Source organism: Pelodiscus sinensis, chromosome 4 (assembly GCF_049634645.1).
Source record: "Pelodiscus sinensis isolate JC-2024 chromosome 4, ASM4963464v1, whole genome shotgun sequence".
Classification (NCBI taxonomy): Eukaryota; Metazoa; Chordata; order Testudines; family Trionychidae; genus Pelodiscus; species Pelodiscus sinensis.
The window spans coordinates 46,573,440-46,597,039 of NC_134714.1; the positions used below are offsets into that span (position 1 = coordinate 46,573,440).

The window sequence follows — 23,600 nt, forward strand, 5'->3', positions numbered from 1 at the left end:
TGGTCGGAGGGTTTTTTCCCCTTTCACTCTCTTTCCCCAAAAGTCTACCCCAACTTTAAATTCCGTCTTCTCTCCTCCCCATACTTTCCTCCTAGGCTTCATCACCTCCATTCTCCTCATTTTCCAATCTGGCTAAGTATTAGCCCAAAATGCTTCCTGGGATCTGAGCTTGGATTGCCGCCCCGCCCCCCCGATCATCCATGCCAGACCAGTGTGGAAAGTCACTGCTGATGTCACTTGCTTTGATCAGGCATGAAATAGTCAATTTTAGCATTTAAAGCAAAATACCCCTTGAGATAAAGGTGGCCACTGCAAAATTCTCAAAACTATTGTTTCAGACATGCAGTATGATAGGTCTTAATGCATCAGTTTCCACACCTGGACAATTATTGTGGCAACTTTGAAGGCTTAGGAGACTTTTTAAATGTTACATGTTTTGGTTTTCCTTCATACAATAAAAGATGTACCATAACAATTTCAGTTATTAAAACAAACGCAAACATACATACAATATAAAGCCATATTTATTTTTAGCTTTATGTTGTAAGATATCAGAGGAAAAAAATCTTAAGAAATGATGGGACGATGACAAGGAAAATAGCATGGCTGGTACTCACCTACCTGTGGCTATGGCTATGGCTATGGCTGCTCTGCTGTTTTTTTGCAGAAGAGGATATGCAAATTGCGCTCTCATTTGCATATCTTCTTCTGATTCTTTTTACAGAAGAGATTTTGCTGCTATAAAGCCCCATGTAGACGGTGCCATTTGTCAGGAAAAAAAACCTCTCACAAGATCCCTTATTCCTCAAAAATTGAGGTTTACAGGATCCTGTGAAAAAGGGTTTTTTCTCTGACAAATAGCCCCATTTACATTGGGCTTTTTATTAGCAAAACCTCTTCTGCAAAAACAATCGTAAGAAAATATGCAAATGACAGCACGATTTGCATATCCTCTTCCACAAAAAAGCGGCAGCATAGACCTAGCCTGTGTGTGATATTTCTTTTATCATGCAACAAAGACATCAGTTTATCACTGTTTTAGCAGGCCCTTCATCAGATCTCCCAATAAATATCAGCTTCCCACAGTGATAAGTTTCGTAGTAATAAGGCCAGTTCCCAAAAATACTGCCATGAACTAAACCAATTTGACCAGACTTTCCTAAACTATTTGATTAAAGTAAAAGTCCAGAGTTATTTTAATCCTGTAGAAGGACTGAAATGAAAACAAGTAAAAATGTGGACATGATTAATGTGAAACTTGAAAAACAAATTTTAAAAATGCCTTAGGAGATGTCTGATATTTCTGTTATCTTCTTTTCATGGAATCCATTCTACAGTAGATCACAAGAGTATCTCAACTGTCCTAATTCTCTAAATTTACAGCTTCTATCACCAGCACAAGTTAAAACTGCATTATCCTCCCCGCATCTCTCATACTGAAACTCTGAAACTAAAGTAATAGGATTACATCATAACATATCATGTCCCACACAAGCATGCAAAAGGTGCAACTCATTGCTCGTATCATAAAAAACATGTCTATATGCAGACGGATCATACCTTTAAACACAACCTATATTTCACAATCAAAATACCACATGGACATTTTCAGTGGTTTTGAGAGACCGAAGAAAGTTTAGAGGATACATGGGGGGGGGGGGGGGGGGGGAAGGGAGCGAAAAGAACACGACAAATTTAGAAATGCAAGTCTATTAGCTATGTTGACAATTTCTAAATTTTTTTCAATCCTCCATTTTTTTGATAGCCAAATTATTAAAAAAATATAACATGAAAGATACAGTTCTTGAACAGTTTCTAATTTCTATACTATAGTGCCACTAACTCGAATATATACAGTGTGTTACATGGGCTCAATCTACTCTAGACATAGAACAAAACAACCCTTTTGCATCCATTACAATCAGCACAACAATATATCTTAGATGCCAGCCAGGAGGTTTTCCACATAAAAATGAACTTTTTTTTAATTGCAAACAGTTAGATGTGCAATGAACATATCCAAAATGGTTGATCTTCTCAATTTCTGGCATATTCTTATGAAGGCTGACTGCACCAGAGTTAAATCAATCACTTGAAATTAACAGATATAAAACAAAGATACTACTACCGAACTGGATGGGCTTTGTGAGAATTAACTTGGACTTCGTAGTCTGAGCTAAATGCTTAAGGAAAAAAAAATCCAGAGAATTAAGGGCTAAAGTCTGCTCTTACTTACGCACTACTTCTGACTCATTGAAGTCAATAGGATTGCACTGGCGTAAATGGAACCATACTTTTGCCTATAGATTTCTAAAGCTTCAATAGCAAATAGTGGGCTCCTTAATTTAAGATAGTTAAGTACTTTAAAAACACCAAACCCACAATCTAAAGTTTTACGGGGGGAGGAGGAAGTTCATATGTAAGTTTACTAAAAATATTTTACCCAACCACTTTTTTTTTTTTGGAATGTAAAATAGATACTTTCAAAATATGAACAGAATTACATTTTTTCCTAATTTTAGTAACCTTCAGCTACTATAACTCCACTTCAAATCCTAGAAAAGAGTCTAGAGACAAATATTAGCCTAGTACAGGATAGCAAAGAGGAAGAACAAAATTACATTTCAAGGCAAAACTGTATTTTAATTAGTGTTACCTGGTACACCCGCACAGTAGTCACCTTCAGTGTAATGAGAGAAAAACTGTTACACTCCACACACGTCTGTTTTGGCTGCCACTGCAAAGCACAGAAGTTGGAGCTACAGCAGGAAGGGGACAGGAAGGTAAAACTGGTGTCAAGTCACCCTAGTGCCAACTTTATTTTCGGACAGCAAACTAACTTTCAAACACCTTTATATGACTGGGCCATATGCTGCTCTGTAGCCCTGAATAACCAGTGTTCTCTCCCTTTTCCATCCCCCATGGAAAGCCCTGCATTGGGCGAAATCTCCAAGACACTAATTCTATCCCACTTCTTTTTTTTTTTTTTGGCTAACCAAGTGGCATCAAGAGGCTGTTGCAGTGGATAGAGGCTGTCCCAGGCTGCATTTATAGCAGCTATATTCCATCATAAAAACTCTTGAGATGCCAATGATGAAAGAAATTCCACTATACCATGGAGGCATGGTGCTGGACCAGTGTCCATACACAAAACTGCATTTGCACAACAATCCAGCAAGGTGATGAGGTTGCAGGCTCAGCAACAATACCTAAGCCTATGTATTTGCATCATCTAAGCAAGCAAGATGATGCCACAGACATCACAGAGGGCTGATGCAGACACCAGAAGGAAACATGAACCTTGAAATTTGCCCAGCAAATTAAGAGATCCTCTAATCCTGTCCCCTGATGTTAGACCAACAAGCTACAAGCCCCAAGTCAGCAAGACTCCTGCCTTGACATCAAATCAGCTACCTACATTAGCTGAATCAGTGGACCCCCACCAAAGCTATCCTATAGTTGTCATCTCAGTGCAGTAGGCTGTAGCTGCTCCACCAGCAGAACTCCACTCTGAAGTTCAGAGGTGTATACTGACATCAGATCTGCATGCTACAGTTGCCGATAGGTACGTAAAATCCCATTTAAAATGTTAACCAGTTAAGCTATAAGCTTACCTTCCTCCTGTGGCATGCCACGGGGGAGAGGGTCTGCTGGAGCAGCCCCCGCCCACAGCACAGTGGGCCTGTGAGGGGAGGTGGAGGGCTGCTCCAGCCAGGCTAAGTGGCAGTTAACCAATTACTGGTGAGCATCACCCAGTTTATATCGCTAGTTGCAGAGTCACAAATCTTACAGCCACCATTTCCTGACATCAGCCAAGCAAGCCAGATGTGGCAAGTCAGTGACAGAAGCTTATACGTTGACATCAGTCCAGAAAACAAGAGGCCCCTGAGCTAGTAATTAACACAGAGGGCTGTGCCTTGTCATCAGCCCAGCAAGCTAGAAGTGTGGAAGTTGTAACCTTTTCACAAACTAGTGTAAAAACATGAGAGCCTGCTTGGGATCCAGTTACCTAGGGATAGGGCATACTGCCACTGTCAAAATTGACTAGGGGCATAAGTGCTCAAGCTTGTTCTAGAAGACAGGCAGTTGCCAGCATGGCACTCTCAGAGATGACTGTAGAATTTGTTTCTTCCTCCTCTGTGTGAAATAGGTCAAAGGTCTATCTCATCAGTGCTTCCAGTTGCTAAGATTTATGAGTGTTGTGAGGTTTTGAAGGGAGATGACATGTACTATGCAATTTTAAAAATGACTAATGCATTTGATTTTGTTGTGTGTATGTTTGTGTTATGTTGCTGCATGGATTGTGGTTTTCAAAAACTTTCAAAAATCAGAAGTTGCACCTGTCCACGCTTGATTTGGTCTCTGGGTGGTCCTGGCCAAGTGTTACCACCTTCCCTGACAGCCTTACCGGTGTGGCAATTTTTACATTCATCTCTTTTTAAGAAAGACACTTTATAATGATATGTGGGGTGATATTAGAGGTACTGCTATATCTCCACCCCATTATAACACCTAAAATACCTGACTCTGACAACTTTATAATGAATATGGAGTGTATATAATAACAAGGGCAATATTTCAATCCCATTTATTCACTTTCTATTTCCAGCAAAAGAAATGTATTTGGAAAATGAAGGGCTGCCTATCTACTGATCTTGGCATTCACCAGGACCATACTATGATTTATACTGAGAATTCCAAGCCTTTATCTAATCTTATAAATAAATGTAAAATGCATAAAACAGTTATCCTAGAATAAAATTGAATTTTATCTCTCTGTAATCAGCTTTTGTCTAGGCTACACATTTTTATATTTGAATACAATTCAAAATTAATAACAGCTATAATTTATGTTCTTACTTTTCATTATCTTGACATTTCAACAATCATTTTTATATACATAGACTTTACTTTATCTAGGGCTTAAACCCCACAGTTGATTTTTTAGCTAGGTACAATATACTCTTCCAGAATAGTTGTTCAAGCAATAAGCGTGTTGAAATATATTTCCAATCTAACAAATCAAGAAATAAAAGGACGTAATTGTAAAGAAAAAAAAATCAGACTGAAGAATTTGTAGTGCTGCACGCTAATGATCCAAATACTGTGTGCCCACAGCAAACTTGAATTAAAGACAGAGAAACTGGCTTTGACTGATTTCCTTGCTTTTAGAAGTTTCCCTAATTAGGAACATAAGATTGGGAAGTGCTAATAATTTAATAATGATATTTTGCTCTTATAAGTAGATCTCAAAGTGCTTTACAAAGGGAAGTCAGTATCGTGCTTCTCCATTGTACAGATGGAAAAGTTAAGGCATATACTGGGGCAATAACTTGCCCAAGTCGCAGTTACTGAGGCAATAACTCTGCAGGCAAGTGGCAGTGCCAGAAATGTAGGTCTTCTGAATCGCACTCAAGTTCTCTATCCACTATACCATACTGCCTTCTTTATCTAATATATTGCCTCTAACAGCAGCCAGTATTAGAAGCTTCTGTGAAAGGAACATGAAATCGTAAAATAGAGGACTATGAAATAAGATACCAACAAAAGTTTTCTCCCTTTCACTTAGTGGTACTTAGAAAGACAGAGGAGGGGGTCTCCACATGCTGTCCTTGTCTGCAGGCACCACTCTTGTAGCTCCCATTTATCAATAACAGGGAACTGTGGCCACTAGAAGCTGTGGGCCCAGTGCTTGCAGACGAGGGGCAGCACATGATACCATGGAGCCACTGCTGTACATGCTAGCTTCTGTCAGGATTGGCACAGGGCCAGGGCAGGAGTAAGCCTGCCTTAACTCCACTGCTCCACCACCTGGAAGCCATCCCAATTAAACAGTGCCCAGCCAGAGCCTATTTCCTAAACTCAAGTCCCAGCCCTAAACCTTCTCCTGTACCTAAACTCTTGCCCAGACGTGAATCTCCCTGCACCCAAATGCCTTTCCAGAGCTTGCACCCTGAAACCCCTCCCGGACCCCACTCCCGCACCCTGGGCTAAGCCCAGAGCCCCCCACACACTCAAAACCCCTGGGCCCAAGACCAGAGCCTGCACCCCAACCCTCTACCCTAGCCTGGTAAAAGTGAGTGAGCATGGGGAAAGTAGGGTGTTAGAGTGAGCAGGATGAGGCCATGAAGAAGGGGTGGAGCAGGGGCAGGGCCTCAAAGAAGGGGCAGAAAGGAAGCAGAGAAAGGGTATTTGGGTTTGAAGTAGATCTTACATTGCACTTGTATTCAAAAAGTGATCTTGTGGTTAAAAAGATTGGAGACCACTGCTGTAGGGCACTAAAACCTCTAAGGGAAATAGGGTAAAGAAGTATCAGAGGGGTAGCCGTGTTAGTCTGAATCTGCAAAAGCGGAGAGGAGTCCTGTGGCATCTTATAGACTAACTGCAGTGTAGGAGCATAAGCTTTCGTGGACAAAGACCCACTTCGTCAGATGCATGTAAAGGAGGAGACTGGCTGTATAAATATTTCCTATGCACCAATGGCAGATTGATACTAATGCTGTTACCAAACTAGGCTGCTCCCTGGGTGAATGAGGAATGTCATAACCAGGGTGGTCTAGATTGTCAGTGAATAAAACAGCACTCCCAAGAGCAAGTAGCCTTGAGTCTGAACTGGCCCTAGGTCAAAGTGAGGCAGGATTAGGAAGAAGTCCATTGAATTTCTTCATGGTAAACCCAGCAAGGGGAGGGAGAAATAGCATGAAAACACCATAATTAGCTAAAGAAAAGATTAATAAAATAAACAATATTTTTTGCAGCTTAGCATTTATTTGTGAACTGCTGGTGCAACTCTATGTTCGATGGTAAAGCTACAAAGCCCTTGGTTGCTTGACAAGATAAGCTACAAGCTTGAATGAAATGTTCAGCTTAAAGAATTAAAATAAATCTGATGACTGATGTGTTACTGAACATGACCGGCTGTCATCTGTTTTAAACAGGATCTTTGCTAGGATGTTCGGAAAGCAATTTTTCCATTACAATGAACATACTAAAGCTCTTTCCCAGTGAAATCTGACTGCAGACTATTAAGAAAAAAGACCAGCTCAAACTGTTGCCATTAAAATAAATAATGAAACCGGAACTGAGCTAATTTGACTAATCATGCAAATCAGAACTGTATATTTGTGATTAATTCACACGCAATCCTGGAGTAGAATTATGTAACATGAGAGACAAAAAATCAACCTGAACTTCTCTCACCTGGCTACAATAAACTGGATGTAAATTGAACCTATGTCAAGGTTGATTAGAGCACAGATATTGATGCTGATTTTTAGGATGCACATATATATCTAAAATAAATAAATATTTGCCTCTCGCCACAGTTAGTATGAGCACAGCAAAATACCTGTCCTACAAATACAGATAATTCTTTAAGTAGAATCATCCTTGCCCCCATTAGATTATCTACCATATATTTGAGAGAGTTTGTGCATCTGTCTGTCTGTGTGTCCATTAGGGATGTTAAGTAGTGATTGATTTGCTAGTCGAGTAGTCGATGGAATTTCCATTGACTATTCAACTAGTTGATAAGCACTTCCGCATTCCGCCTTTAAAATGTACAAGAGCCCCAGTGAGGGCTCTTGTTCATTTCAAAGTTGGAATGCTATGGAGGGCAGGGCCAGCAGGAAGTCCCGCTGACAGTTTAATAGTTGTTGTACATTTCATTAAAGAATCCCTAGTGCCCAAATATAAAAAGAAATACAGAAGATTCTACCACTCTGAAGCAACCACCTCTGTGGTCAATAGCAGCAATACACCTGTTTAAGACAGGAAGTGAAGATTATTCAATCCAATTGAAAGTGCAGACTGAAAGGAACCTGGCCAGATATTAAGAGTTCTGTTTAATAACTTATTGGAAGAATGGTACACCCTGCTATCTCAGTGCTTCAGCCACCATATTGCAGCATTCATTCAATAATAGAGCAGGGAACAGTACCATCTACTGATTCACCAGTGCCATCGCCCAGGACTCCTTAGATGGAGGCCAGTTTCTTCATAACTCCAGTTACTTTAATTTTTCTATAAAAAGAAAAAAGACAATCATTCGCAGGCCTACTGACAGCAGGGGACAAAGGAGACAATTGCTCTGGGCCTGAGCAATTTAAAAGTGCCCAGAGTCCTCTGGCCACCACTGCTGAGACCCAGGCTCTTTTAAATCACCTTGGCAGACAAAGGCTCCTAAAGACCTAAGAGCACACTCCCGAGTCCCAGTGCCTACTGCAGATTGAAGAGTGATTCTGCTGGGCTGGTGCTGCATTCTACCAGACAGTGTCAGGGCAGAAGGGGCCCTGGCCAGAGGACAAGTAGGCACAGCAGTCCCCAGTTGTGCTGGGAAGGCAGAGCCGGGGGAGGAGCTGGCCCAGCTTTGTAACCATGTGAGTGAATAGGGAGGTGGGAAATCTAGGCTAGAAAGAAAGGAAGGGAGCCAGGGCTCTGGAGTAGAGCAGGGCACAGAAATGGGGGAGTGAAGGCTGAGGGGGGCAGAGGAACCAGGCTTGGGGTAGCTGTGAGGTGCCAGGCTGGGAAGGGAAAAGAGCAGAGGGATGAGGGCAGAGCTGAGGGAAGGGGCACAGGACTGTGGGGGAGCAGAGTTGGACGGGGGAGGGAGGCAGCAGAAGGGAAGGAGCCAAGCTGGGCACAGGACTGCTAGGGAAGCAAAAACGGGCTGGGAGGCAGAGAGCAAAAGGAACCAAGTGGGGGGGGGGGGCACAGCTGGCTGGGGGCAGAGAGGAAAAGGAGCCAAGCTCTGCACAGGACTATTGGGGGAGGGGAGGAGCTGTGCAGGGAGTCCCTGGGTGGGTAGAGAGGAGAAGGAAGGGCATCTCCAGGCAGGTGGGGGATGGGGCTGCAACTGACCAGCAGGCCCACTGTTCAAGGGATGGTGCTAAAAGTTTTTCTGGAGGGGGGGGGGGTGTTGTGGCTCTGTCCAAGGCAAAGGAACAGGGGCCCAGAATTCCTGTCAGTGGGCCTGATCATCAGTTCCAGATACAGGCAGTCCCCGGGTTACGTACAAGATAGGGACTGTAGGTTTGTTCTTAAGTTGAATTTGTATGTAAGTCGGAACTGGTACATATTGTAGGGGAAACTCTAGCCAAACATTTCTCCAGAGCTCAGTTTTATTCTCCCACACCTCACTTCCCTCAGTCCTTTATTCTCAAGCTGAGGTGTCTGCTGAGAAAAGCTGCTCTGCGTCTCCCTGGTCTGCTGGGGGGAAGCAGCTAGTGCAGGGTTGCCTCGCCCCATTTGTAAATAGGGATCCGATGTAAGTCGGATCCATGTAACCCGGGGACTGCCTGTACTAACAAAATATCAAATCAAAACTCCTACACACTATTTCTCTCCTTATGTTCCAAAATTTTGCTCCACAATTCACTTGTTGGTGGCACAGGCCAAATCATATTTTCCCATGTGAGCAATTGCTACAGTTTACCTCAAGGTTGTACAAAAAAGTGGAGAAGTATCCACAAACATTTTGTATTAAGCTGTAAGTCCATGCTATTAAAAGTTTGAGAACTCCCATGTTGAAGCACGTGGGGTGGAATTGTCAATCCTAACTTGATCCCTGTGACTTCAGTGACAACTAGAAAAAATATAATTAAGGCTCTAGTTAAACATTCCAATTTTGTTTACCCATGAACTCTCACTTAGTAAGAGAAGACTGTGTCCAATAGTTTGTCACCTGTCAAAAAATACAAAAAAAACCCCACAAAAACCCAACCCAGAGATAGTGACATTATCACAAAAATAAACCAGAAATAATGGAAGAAAGCCCTTATGTTTTGTTTTCATTCTGATATAAGCTTCATTCCAAGCAAAGATGTCTATGCAACTAAAAATCTAAAACTTTTTTTCTAAGTTCTGAAAAGCTTTTCAAAATGGTTTCAGCAAAACTTCTTTGTACTGTCACTCCTCGAAAAATATTAAATGTTGCCATTTTTAACTTGCCCCCTATTCTCTAGATATATAGATAAAAATAGAAAGAAATCATGTTAGCTCCATGCAAAACTATAACCAAAATAACAAATCTAATATATAAAGGAGAAGGTTTGTATGTTTGTGCGCTAATAACTTGGACACTAAGAGCTACCACAACCAAACTTTGCATGGGATAACCTTATTATCCAGGAGAAGATTTTAAGGTACTGTGGGAAGGAAGAGATGAGAGACCAACACCTCTTCCCGGGGCTGCACGGAGCTTGGCAGTGAGGGGAGAAGCAGATTCCTGGGGGAAGCAATGGGGACAGTCGCTCACTAAGACCGGCAGAGGGACAAGGAAGCAGCGTGCGGTTCCCTTTCTTCTCCTCCCACCAGGCTCCTCACCTCAATTATATCAACTGTCAACTTATATTTCAAAAACGTATACTGACTATTTTTTCGGTAACTCACTTTAATTATTGAACGGATTATATTATTTTTCCTAAAAAAATTAATACACAACAAATTGCATTTTTTAGCCCATTTTATAAAAATATTATGCCATTAAAAAAAAAGGCAGAAAGGAAGAAAGACTGCAGGTGCAAAAAGATTGGCTTTATAAAGAGCACCTGAATGTGTAGAAGAGAAGCAGATTCGTTTAGACAAGCAACGTGAAATACAAGTAGAATTAAGGGCATCTGAGAGTCAAGACCAGAGACGGACACGGCTCGAAAATCTGCGACTTACAACTGCAGCATCCAGAGCGGCCGAAAGTGTGGAATAGAGGCAGGTTAAGCTTGAAAACCAACATGTAATACAAGCAACTTCAAGAGCTACATGCTGGTCAATACTAGAAGGCAAGGCATTTCGTTATAATCTGACTGATAATTATGAAAACTGGCCTCAATTTGATATCGGGCGAATGAACTGTAGCGCTCTAAAGTGGATTGGAGAAACACTAGACATGTGCTGTTTGAGTGGTAAAATTAGTGTACCAATACTCCAACCGCCTCCGGAACCGCTACAATCATTAATGTCAGGATTAACATCCAGATCGAAACATTTCTTGCAAAATATCAGAAAGTACAACTCATGTTTCCAAATGACATCTTTTGGCAGAAGCAACGAAATATGAGAGCCAGGTTTCATGCCTACTTTTAAAGTTCAAGATCAGGTTAATCATCGTATAGAATCATTGTTGCCACTTCCAAACGAAGAGCATCGATTTCTTCAAATTTATTTCATGGATGATGAAAATCAAGAAACAAACCAACAGTGCAGTAACATTCCCGGTACAAACCCAGACATCATTTTGGACTTACAACAAATGCTTCTCAGATATTGGCTATGTCTAGACGGCAAGCCTCTTTCGAAAAAGCGCGTCTAGACTACAATACGCGGATCGGAAAATCGATCCGCTTTTTCGAAAAAGAGCGTCCTGACTGCTGGACGCTCTTTCGAAATTAAAAGCCACCCGGAACTGCTTCTGCCAGGGCATGGGGGCAGCATTTCCTTCCGGGTGCTGTTGTCTGCCCTTTGCAGAGACGCATGGTTAAAGGGACGCCCCTGAACACCCGTTGCTCTGCTTCTGCAGCTGCCTTTGCTGTCCCTGTAGGAGGTAAGGAAGGCATTGCAGTGCTGGTTTGGAGTGCTCAGCTTCCTGGGACACCCCAGCAGGTTTTTTGTGTGGAGGTTTTTCTGTTTTAGACCCATTTTTTTTGGCATGGAGCCAGAGCTGCCCCTGGGCAGGCGATGGCCCCACGCCATCTTACTGCAAGTGTTGCTGCACCTGCATGACACAGTCATGAGGTTACTTCCCCATCTGGACCCAGACCAGAGGTACAAAGGGATCGTCCGTCATGCAGCCCCACTGCCCTTGCCTCCAAACTTCTTTGTGGACAGGCGTTTTTGGAGGCTTGACACCAGCTCTGACTGGTGGGACCGGCTCGTTATGCAGCTCTGGGATGACCAAGAGTGGCTACGCAACTTCCGGATGCGAAAGACCACTTTCCAGGAGCTGTGTACCTGGCTCGCCCCTGCTCTGCAACAGCAAGACACCCACCTGCGGCCCGCTATCCCCGTGAAAAAGAGGGTTGCCATTGCCCTCTGGAAGCTGGCAACCCCCGACAGCTACCGCTCCGTGAGACACCAATTTGGAGTGGGCAGGTCTACTGTTGGATACATCCTGATGGAGGTAAGTCATTGTCTGGGGACAGTCACAGTTTGGGGTGGGGGGAAGGGAGACTGTCAGGAAGGACAAAGTGGAGTGTGAGTGGGAGGGAGCTCCTCCACTCACCCTGAACTGCTGGGGGGGAGGGGAATTCTGAGAAGGGGATTCCCGGGGTGTTTGAGAGGGAAGGTGAGTGGTGGGTTCTCCTCCTAAGAGATAAGGCACCCCTTCTAACATTTTGTTGTCTGTCTCGTTCTGCAGGTGGTGAGGGCCATCAATTCAGAGCTGCTGAACAGGCTCATCTGTCTACCAGATCTGGACAGCGTCATGGCCGGCTTTGCTGCCCTTGGCTTCCCGAATTGTGGAGGAGTGCTCGATGGGACACACATTCCAATCCGTGCACCGCCCCATCGAGCAGCCCAATTCATTAACAGAAAGGGCTACTTTTCTATGGTCCTCCAGGCCCTGGTTGACCATCGTGGTCAGTTTTCTGACATTTGTGTTGGGTGGTCAGGGCGGGCACATGATGCCCGCATCTTCAGGAACTCGTACCTCTACCGGAGTCTTTAGGCAGGAACATTTTTCCCACATCACAACTTTGCGTTTGGGGATGTGCACATGCCAGTGTGCATAGTGGCTGATGCCGCCTACACCCTGATGCCGTGGCTGATGAAGCCCTACACCGGCCACCTGGATGTGAGCAAGGAGCAGTTTAATGCTCACCTTAACCGGGCTCGCAACCAGGTGGAATGTGCGTTCGGACGTTTAAAAGACAGATTCCGGTGCTTGCTCACACGCCTAGACATGGGGGAGAGCAACATCCCTGAGGTGGTGGCCGCGTGTTGCGTTCTCCATAACCTAGTGGAGAGGAAAGGGGAGGCCTTCCTACCAGGGTGGGGTACAGGTGCTGATGGTCAGGAGAAGCACTTTGCCCAGCCCCGGACAACTGCTATCCGCCAGGCTCACCGGTCTGCTGTTTGCATACGGGAGGCCCTACGGGAGCAATTCTCAATTGGAGGCCACTGACTCTACTGAGGGGCTTCTGCCTGGGGACTGGGCCCTGGCCCAATAGAAGCTTCCCTCCACAACCCATCTCCTGACTCTGTTTGGTGAAATAATAAACACCAGGGTTTGTCTCAATATAATAAGTTCTGTGTTATTTTATTAAATATCACTCACTGGAAAATAGTATAACTGTTGCAAACATAAAAAAGCTTTTGTTCATTTTTGATGTAGAAAATATACTTTCATGCCAAACTATGTACAATAAACATTTTGTTGAACACTTTCCTTGTCATTTAACTGGGGTGATGGGGGTGCTTGAAACCTGGAGGGGGGAAGGGGACTTGAAACCTGGAGGGGGGAAGGGGATCAGGTTGCACGGTGCTTGCCTGATCTCAGTCTCCTGCTTGGGCCTCGTGTTCGGGGTCCACCATGGCCATGGGATCGGGTGGTGCACCTGTCGGTTGGCTGGATAACAGCAGGTAGGTGCTCTTGGGACTGGGAGGCCTGGGGGAGAGGAGGGCCAGGGGGAGAAAGGGGCTGGGGAACTGGGGGGGCTGGGGGAGAGGGAGGTCCAAGGGGGGAAAGGGATGCTGCTGTGGAAGGGGGGTTTGGTGGGGCAGGGTCATGGGGTGCTGGAGGAGCAGGACTAGGCACAGGAGCAGGCAAGCTGCAGACCTCCCTGAGAGTGGCACTCAGGGACGTGCGCTGCTGGACCAGCTCGTCCATCAGCCGGTCATGCCATCGATCCTCTGCCTCCGCCCTCTCTCGCAGGATGGAGTTGAGCTCCTGCACGGCCTCCACATGCTGCCTCAGGATGTCCGCATACACACGCCTGTGTCTGCGGCTCCCATGTCCCCGAGATGGAGGTGGGGCTGGGGTGCTGCGGCCCTCTTGCACGGCTGGTCCGGCTGTGGAGGAAAAGAGGAAGACACAACCAGTCCTAAACTGGACTATATAGCACTTAAAATACTAACAGGATGGTGTATTAGGGGGATGAGCTTTCGTGGGCCAGACCCACTTCCTCAGATCAGAGTAACACAGCTAAATTTCTGTCACAATCAGTCATGTGTGCAACAGCTGTCCAAAAGGGCATGCCCTGTCCTTGAGACAGGGGAAATCAGACATTCTGAAGGTAACACTGTGTGTGACCTGGGCATCAGCCTGAGCATTACAGGTTTCCCTTGTGCATCACCCACTGTGCACCCACCTACCTCTCCCTCCCCCGGGTGTTATACAACCTCACTGCACTCACCTGCTGCTTCATCTCCGGCATCAGATGACACCTGGGAGGCCTCTGGGGTCTGTGTGACTGGCTCCAGGGTGAGGGTCGCCGTCTCCTCACTGTCCTCCTCTGGCACCATGTCCCCATCTCCAGACTGCTCTGGGTCCTGCTCTGGCGCGTCCACCACAGGGTCCGCCAAGCCTGACTGCATGAGACGCTGTGGTGTGCGTGCTTCATCACCACCCAGGATCTGGTCCAGCTCAGTATAATAGGGACAGGAGTGGGGGGCTGCCCCAGAACGGGAGCTATCCTCCCTGGCCTTCACATACCCTTGGCGCAGCTCCTTAACTTTGGAGCACACCTGGTCCTGGGTGCGGGGGTAGTGTCCTTTCTGGGCCAGGGCCTCTGCCATGCGGCCATAAATGTCCGCATTTCGCCGCCGGCTTTTTAGGGCTTGTAAGGTCTCTTCCTCTCCCCAGAGCTCGAGAAGGGTCTTGAGCTCTGGCCCAGACCATCATGGTGCCCGGCGTTTGGAGACCTTGGTTGGGTCCCCAGAAGGCTCTCTAGAAGGGCCAGGAGGGTCTTGGGGCTGGGACATGCTGCACTTCACAAGCCGTGTGCTCTGGCTGCTTTGCTGCCACAAGTGGCTGTGAGGGTGCCTGTGCCTTTAAGAAATGGCTGCAGACAGGAACCAGAGACAGCAAGGCATGCCCCAGATTGTCCACCAGGGCTTCTTCCTGGAGGCCATTATTTTCGAAAAAATGGCCTCCCCGCGTCCACACACACCTATTTTCCAGAGATCTCCATCGAAAAAGGCGTTCTTCCTCGTGCAATGAGGTTTACCGCTGTCGAAAGAAAAGCCGCGTTCTTTTGATTTAATTTCGAAAGAATGCAGCTGTAGTCTAGACGCAGGTGAAGTTTTTTCGAAAAAAGGCTACTTTTTTCGAAAAAAACCCTGAGTCTGGACACAGCCATTATGACCAGGGCTTGACAAATGGTGGCGAAATCTGCTCGCCAGCCCCACACTGCCCATGCACAAGACCCACATTGTGCATTCATGCGCTGCCGGTAAACGGTGTGACCAGCTGAAATCTACTCAACACGGATGAGTAGATTCGGTGATTTGTCGAGCCCTGATTATGACTATGTACATATTTTCGTAACTGCTATTCAGAGGATTGTATTCTGATGAATACAAAGTGTTAATTCAAGTGGACAAAACATGCTGGAGAACATGAGCGACCATTTAATCAAACTTTGACAAATGAGGTGGTGATTGTCATCGTGGGAAATGAATTTGAGAGACGCAATATCATCCTGGAGAAAAGAAACAACTGCAGAAAGTGGCAGAAAGTGACAGATCTTAGGATGCATTACAATACCCTCTCATTTTTTGGCAAGGAGAAGATGGCTATTAGATCAATCTAAATAATTTGAAAGTAACAAAAATCCCTATTGATGGAAAAAAAAAAGTATCAGAAATGAAATTTTATGCTAACAGAATAATGGTGCGAGCAGAAAATTTTAATCACATTTTGAGGTACCGTCAACTCTTCCATCAGTTTGTCGCTGATATGTATGCCAAGACCGAGAGTGAACAATTACTGTATATTCATTTAAATAAATTTAAAAAAAACAGAGTAGATGCATGTATTCACTTGAGAGATGCAATGGCTAATGACAGGAATACAAACAACCTTGGTCAATCAGTAATTCTACCAACAACATTTACTGGAAGCCCACGGTATATGGACAAATATACACAAGATGCTATGATATATGTCAGAAAATTCGGTAGACCTGACCAAATGGTGACGTTCACTTGCAATCTATAATGGCAAGAAATTCAAGCAGAGCTAATGACTGGCCAAACTTACTACAATCGGCATGATTTATTGGCAAGAGTCTTTAGGCTAAAACTTATAAAGCTCATGGATACCATTACCAAGGGTCATGTATTTGGACAAACTCGATGTCGGATGTACTCTATCGAATGGCAAAAGAGAGGACTACCGAATGCCTACATATTAGTATGGATGAAAGAAAAAATTAGGCCCAATCAAATAGATAGCTTAATTAGTGCAGAGTTACCTGATCCCGAACAAGATCCTATTCTGTTTGACCTAATTGTGAAAAACATGATACGCAGTCCATGCGGTAGTATCAATCCTAATTCTCCCTGCATGGTACATGGAAAGTGTGCCAAAAAAATACCCACGAAATCTTCAAGAAACTCAAACAGGAGAAGATGGATATCCTCTCTACAGAAAGAGGAAAGTAGAAGATGGTGGTTTTACAGCTAAAATCAAGATAAAAATTAATAACTCTTATCAAGAGACTAAAATCGACAAGTGGGTTGTACCATACTGTCCATTACTTTCTCGGATTTTTGCGGTGCATATCTATGTTGAGTATTGCAACTCAGTGAAGTCAATTAAGTACATATGCAAATACATAAACAAAGGCAGTGACCAAGCGATATTTGGCTTAGAAAGAGATGGAGCAGCTATCGATGACATTCAATGATACATAATGGGTAGATACATCAGCAGAAATGAGGCAGTTAGGCAAATTCTTGATTTTCTAATACATAAACGACATCCAACGGTAATGTATTTGGCTGTACATTTGGAAAATGGTCAACGTGTTTATTTCACAGAACTTAACTTACAGCAGAGAATCAGTGAACCACATAACACAACATTGACTGCATTTTTTTTTTACTCTGTCAACAAGATGACTTTGCCAAGATGCTACTATATTGTGATGGGTTCCATAGGAACCCATCACGAAAAGTTTTTAAATGCAGAATTCAAGGAACCACTGTACCTCGGTGGAATGGTGTGAAATATACAGACGCTATTGGTCGTGTCTATATTGTGAATCCAAATAATTTTGAATGTTTCTTTCTACGGATTTTGTTACATATTGTCAGAGGTCCTACTTCTTTTGAAGCTCTTAGAACTGTCAATGGACAAATATGTTCAACATTTCATGAGGCTTGCCAAATTAGAGGCCTGCCTGAAGATGATTCACATTGGAATGACAATGCTTGAAGCTGCCATTTCTCAGTCACCTGCAAAATTGAGAAACCTTTTCACCATTTTGCTCACCACTTGCGGATTGTGTAATCCTAATCAGTTGTGGGAAACTCATAAAGAAAGCATGGTCGAAGACATTTTAATGCAAGCTCGCAGACAAAATCCTGGAATGGATTTGGTATACACATCTGATATTTTCAATCAAGCATTGATCCTCCTAGAAGACAAACTTCTGGAAGTGATTGGTAAGGATTTGAAGCAAGCAGGTTTTCCAACACCTCAAAGAGATGTGGGTGATCGATTAAGCAGAGAAATGCTAAGAGAAACAAATTACGACATAGAAAAATTGGATCAAGATATATGAACAAATGAACCACTACTGGTCACTGATCAAAGATACGATTATAATGCTATCAGACTTGGTTTATAAGAAAACTGGAGGAATATTTTTCCTTGATGCACCAGGTGGAACAGGAAAGACATTTGTCATAAATTTACTTTTAGCCAAAATCAGGAAGCAATCAAAAATTGCAATTGCAATGGCTTCTTCCGGTATTGCTGCTACTTTACTTCATGGTGGTCGCACTGCTCACTCAACTCTCAAATTACCTCTTAATCTTTCACATACTGAAAATCCTCTATGCAATATCAGCAAAGAAACAGATCAAGCTAAGGTGTTACAAAATTGTGAACTTATTGTATGGGATCAGGAGCGGTCTGAGGCCGGCTGTGGCAGCTGGCGCCCCAGGTGGGCGGCGCCTCCCCACCCCCCGGCATGGCTGTCAATGGCCGTGATTTTATCACGGGGTGCCCCGGTGCTGCGTGACATCATTATCAGGTGCCTGGGCCAGCAGCGCTCTAGGCAACTGCCTAGTTTGCCTAGGCTCATGGGCCGCCCCTTTATGGGATGAGTGTACAATAGCTCACAAACACACATTGGAGGCTCTAAATCGAACTCTTAGAGACCTGCGAAATAACCAGGCAGTTATGGGTGGAGTTGTTGTACTCTTAGCAGGTGATTTTCAACAAACACTACCTGTCATTCCGAAGGGAACAATGGCCGATGAACTTAAAGCTTGATCAAAATTTTCATACCTATTGAGATGTGTGTGAAGACTAGAAGTAAAAACCAACATGCGAGCTCAATTGCAGGGTGATGTGGCTGCTGGACAATTTGCTCAACAGCTGCTAACACTTGGCAATGGAAAATACCAATTGATCTGACAACTAGACTCATCAAAATTCCAAAAAATGTTTGCAATATAGTAGAATCTTCTGAAGCATTAGAAAACCATGTGTTTACAAACATTCAACATCATTTCAATGATCATAAATGGCTTTGTGAACGTGCAATTCTTGCTCCTAAAAATATCAGTGTGAATGCTATTAACCTACGAATACAACAACAGCTTCCCAGAGAAGCCACAACATACAAGTTGGTTGACACAGTTGTAAATAGAGACCAAGCAGTGTATTATTCCACTGAGTTTATACACTCCCGCAAACCTACTGGGATGCCATCTCACAATTTAGGGCTTAAAATTGGTTCTCCGATTATTCTTCTCAGGAATCTGGATGCACCAAGATTATGCAATGGGACAAGATTGTGTGTAAAAAAACATTAATGCCCCACGTGAGAGAAGCAGCAATTTTAACAGGTTGTGCGAAGGATGAGGATATATTTCTACCACGTATACCAATCATCCCTACTGATATGCCCTTCCAATTTAAACAGTTTCAATTTCCAATATGACTTGCCTTAGCAATGTCCATAAACAAAGTGCAAGGACAGTCACTTAAAATAGTTGGAATTGATTTGGAGACATCTTGCTTTTCACATGGACAACTCTATGTTGTGTGTTCAAGAGTTGGAAGTGGAAAAAATTTGTAAATATTTGTTAAGACTGAAACAAAAAATATAGTTTACAATAAAGTTTTTGATAACATGTAAAATTGGTTGTTTTATACTTTTTTAAAATATATTTTAATCTCTACAGAACTCACTGCAACTTTTCTACCATTCAAAAAACAATAATGGACTATTGTTTTTCTACATTTTGTTCCTCCACTTTCCCGAGCAACACCGGGTAACTCCAGCTAGTTCCTAAATGTAACTGGTTAATGACACTGTGCAATAGCATTGAATTGTGCTGTGAAAAAATCCCATAAAGATAATTTGCAGAACTATAACATGTGAGTAAAGGCAAGTGTGCTTCAAACATCAAAGAACTTAAAGACAAAGTTCTTAGGAAACTAACTTGTTCTTTACATTTCTTTTTGACAAATGCCCAAACATTGCTTTTCACTGTCTCATGTGTAACACCATGCCTGGAATTCACTTCCTGACACTACTTCAGCTTGCAATACTAGTCAACTAAATCCATAACTTTTGGGAATAAATTAATCCCTTGTTTTTGGAATACCAGATATTGCATAACACTGTTATTGCACAATAGTGTTAGTCAGATCTAGGAAAACTGGGACACAATTTCCTGATTATTTGAATGACCAAAAGCAGCAAATGTGATGCACTATAATTTATTTTCAGACAACACTGAAATGGTCCAAATTTTAATAGTTTTAAACACTGATCTTTAGGATGGCAGCGTTTTTCAATCAATACTATATATTTACACTCTTTCAGACAGTATTTCAGTAGGTCCTCCTCCCCAGTAAAAACAGAGTGGTAGTGTCACTGTAACCACAACATTCTGCTCTTTAGATGCTGTTTCACTCTCATAATGTTAACACACAGAAATGGCACTATTTTGATCAATTAGTGCAATTCCCTTTGTGTTGACACTCCTAAATCAGCTTAAGAGTGACCAATATGGATTTAGCTTAATTTGGTAATAAGCCAAATTGATTCAAGTCATTCATGCTACTGACTTCTTAAATTGAGGGTATGAATATGCATCAGGCACAATAAAGTGCATAGTTTTTTGCTGACCTATTTTCTGTAGTTATATTCCGTTTTTCCAATTAAATACTCAATGGCTAAATTGATACTACAAACAGCCCTAGTTGTGTCAATGCAGGATCAGTGTCTTTAGTTTGTACACTACATTTCAAAATTGAAGTTTTAACATGTTGTATATAGTAAAAAATGCACTACAGAACCATAGGAATGAAAGCACTCACATATAGGAGGTTTTTTGGGAGGGGAGGAGAGTGGATAACCAGTATTCTAATGTTATTTTAGAGATCCACTGTTGGCACATAGCTCCATCTAGTGTTTAAAGATACTAAAAATATATCAAAAAAAGCTATATTTTTTCAAGATGTTTTTAACAGTTCAGCACCCTCAGAAAAACTCCTGAAGGAAAGAAAAAAACCTAAGTGACATTCTTCATCGGTCTGTGATCTCCTTTGTTGCTCTCAGAAAATGTATTCTCAACATGTATTTCAAGAAGCTCCTAACCACCACAATTAGTCTAATAGTTATTCAAATCAAGACATGAAAACAAGCATAAAGTATTCATTCCTCATGCTCATGTAAACTTCATATATCTCAGAAAAATACGTATGACAGATAACTTATTTGCAAAGTAGCATTGTTCTAGACACATATGCATTTCATTTCTTCAAATTTACAAAAATGTAAATGCATCAACATCATGAATTTTAAAAGTGAAAATATAATCTCAATTTATTATTTTTCCTCATAAGGAAAAATATGTGCCACATTTGTTTTCACCTGCTATTTGGTAACACAATAAATCAGAGAACTGGGGTGGGAGGTAGATGATCAGATCACTACTTAACACACTTCCAGGTTGGGGTTGTTGCGGTTTTTGTTTGTTTTTTGTAGGGAAGGGGATTAACAAAGAAACATCTCTCAAGATTAATGTAAGCAATGTTGGCATTTTAAAATTATTGCAGTTCATTATTAAAAATATTTAAAGTGTGACTAGCAAAAATAGTAACATTATTTTATGCAGTGTTCCTTTAAGGAACAGTGAAATTAGGATGTATTCTACTTCACAAGGATATAGGTGTGGATCTATATCCTTTTTCATGATCTATAGTCAGGTGCAAATACAAATGCTTAACTTTAGCGTTCCTGTGGTCTAATAAAAACAAACAGCTTTTGAGACAGAGCCAAGAAAGCAGATTTATAAAATGTTGTATGTTTGCTTTTCTTTAAAGATAAATCACAAGAACTGAAATGTTTAACTGCATCTTTATATTTATTTTTTAACATTCTTAATTTAGAATGTCAACAAGCTCATGAAATCTTGACATAAGCAACAAAAACAACTGATTATGGTTGAAAACAGACTAAAATCAAATAGCTACATATTTGAATGGTTTACTTTGATACTATTAAGCAATGTATCCAATAGAATATTAACTTTATTACACATCTAAAGATAATACTTGTGATAACAAAAGCAATTTAACCTGAGAAAATTTTTTTGAAGATATAAGTGATGGGATTGTTTTACCAGGCATTAAACTACACAATGTTATTAGTGTTATCTATAATGAATACATTTACATCCTAATATATTTAGAAGGTGTAAGTGCACACACACAGAAAAATACCACACTTACATATACACACCTTCTTTAGTTACCAAACAATATCTAGATAACATGGAGTATCTGAATTATTTCCACAAAAGCAAGAAAACTATTTAAAAGTTGAAATCCTGGATTTACACTGCAGAATTCACAAAACCCATTCAAGTCACTGGGATTTTTTCTGCTGACTTCAGTGGACTTTGGATCAGGTCATAAGACTTAAATTAAGAAGTGCCTTTTTAAAATAAGTCCATATTTACTGTATATTTTCTTTAATTTGTGGTATTCATCATAATATTGTACTAATCTTTTATTCCTCCAGGATAACCCCGGAGGATTGGCAACACAAGCTGTGTACAAGTGTTGACATCAAGGCAATAAATGGCATCACCATGTGCACCTTGCACTCTTCCCTTCTAATCCATCTCAGCCAGAACTATTTTCTCTTTTCTTAAAAATGTACAAAATACACCATTCAACATGGCACACATGCTTACACAGTAAGCTTCTAAACATTTTTCAATTAAAACACCACTACTTTTCAGAAAGTGAGACATTACAAATTTAGTTTTTTTGCATGATGTCTAGTACTTGGAACATTTAGTCCAGGACAAGTAAAAGATTTAGCATTTAGTACCTCAGGTCTAACAATAATTGCTTTATACAATAACACGTAACACACAGGCTAAGTGTGTCATACTCCCCTCTAGTGACTAGTAGAATTTAGTATTGTTCCTCAATAACAGAGCTACTCCTTTGGTTCAAATGGTAGAGAGGCCTGTGCTTTTGGTGCTGATGGCCTCATGTTGAATTCCAAGTGACAATCTATGGGAAGGTTAATTCAAATAATAGAGCAGGTTCACTCTACTGTTTGATGGATCAAAAGATAAAAGATGACATATAGAATAAGTGTGTTAGTGCTTATAGACACAATACAAAGGCTTATGTCGTAACTAAATATACAGAAGTAAGGCTTCCAAAACATACATTTTTTAAAAGCAGGATATTAATACTCATGTGTCTAAGCAAGTTCTTAAGCAGCAACTGCACCATCACACAAACAGAATAAAATTAATTAAAATAAAATATGTATTCCAAACCAAATAAAGTTACTTGAGCAAATAACACCTTCTTCCAGTGGTTGGTAAGCAATTCATGCATGGAGGAACACTTTCTGCATGTAGAATGGCTCGTGAGCAATTCCTACTTCTGAAATGTTTAGATAAGAATCCTGCTGCGATAAACTAAAAAGCCACGGAGTGGTGTGCTTGTACCAGCAAAACAACACATGAATGCAAGCCTTCCCCAATGTTATTTTAATCCATTCCAACTCTGCTGGAAACAACCACTTCTCTGTATATAAACTTGTCTTTCTGCCAAGCAAGTTCTTAAAATTAAGCTAATCTATAATACAAAAGGGAAAACGGTCAAAATGTAAAATAGGTGCAATATTTCATTCTTATATCACAAATATTTTTAATACATCCACAAATGGGGCAGTCTTCTCACTAGCTGATGTAGTATAATACAAACAAAGAAGGGGTTAATACTTGAATCCTGCACTTAGTATATACTGCTGAATGTAGTACTGCAGGTAAACTGAAGTGGACCTTAATTCTCTTAAAGAAAACAAATTGATGTAATTAATACAACACAAATTAAGACCCCAGTCCTGCAAAGATTTATGCATTGAAAATTGGAATGCAGCACAACTTTT

General features: G+C 41.9%; 1 protein-coding gene across 9 annotated transcripts in view; it reads right to left on the reverse strand.

Moving 5' to 3' along the window:
* MIPOL1 (mirror-image polydactyly 1) overlaps positions 1-23,600 on the reverse strand; it is a 302,089-nt gene that overhangs the window by 271,141 nt on the left and 7,348 nt on the right. For 2 of the 9 annotated variants that reach the window (XM_075926914.1, XM_075926911.1), the window contains exons 1-2: positions 7,940-8,190; positions 2,657-2,759 (exon numbers count right to left, since the gene is read on the reverse strand). The exons of 5 other annotated variants lie outside the window; for them this stretch is intronic. The gene's annotated coding sequence lies outside the window, so the exon portion shown is untranslated. Of the gene's footprint in view, positions 1-2,656; positions 2,760-7,939; positions 8,191-23,600 lie in introns of those variants that run through there. 2 more of the 9 variants (XM_075926913.1, XM_075926910.1) reach the window with 1 other exon arrangement.